Consider the following 577-nt stretch of genomic DNA (forward strand, 5'->3'; position numbering starts at 1 on the left):
GACGCTTGCCAGAGGCCTTGGGCCCGTTCCCTGCCCCTGGGCCTTTCCTTTCTTTGAAAGCAATTGCTAGCGCAGCTGCGTAACCACGTCCCAACAGGAAAGCTCCGAGATCGAGCTTGCCTGTCAACTGCAGATACAGTTGGCAGAATTGTCATTAGCTGTGACATTTGCTTGCGCATGCATATGGGTGGTGCAAGCTCCTCAGGGTCAAGACCCTGGATTCAATGGTGTTTAGTATGCATGCACAAAAGTGGTGCTTGCTCCACCATTGGGTAGCCAACAGGGGATATGCTTGTACTGATTGGCTGCCATGCTGATGGCTCAGTGTTTGGCGGGCAAGTAGGGGGCTGGAGGAAGCAGCTGCTGTCTGGCTCAGCGAACCCTCTAGTGAATGGCTGGTATAGTCCCCTCCTCCATGCAGCGGACGAGGTGGGTGGGAGACTGTGCCTGGAAGGGGTCTATTGCCTGTTGCGAAGGCTGCAACAGACTGCAGCACTGCTGTGGCCAGGACTCACGGTGTTGAAGGCTCTTGCAATCATAAATTCTCAGTGAGGGGCAGGTGGGGGTTGATGCAGCC

Source organism: Castor canadensis, chromosome 16 (genome assembly GCF_047511655.1).
Source record: "Castor canadensis chromosome 16, mCasCan1.hap1v2, whole genome shotgun sequence".
Lineage (NCBI taxonomy): Eukaryota > Metazoa > Chordata > Mammalia > Rodentia > Castoridae > Castor > Castor canadensis.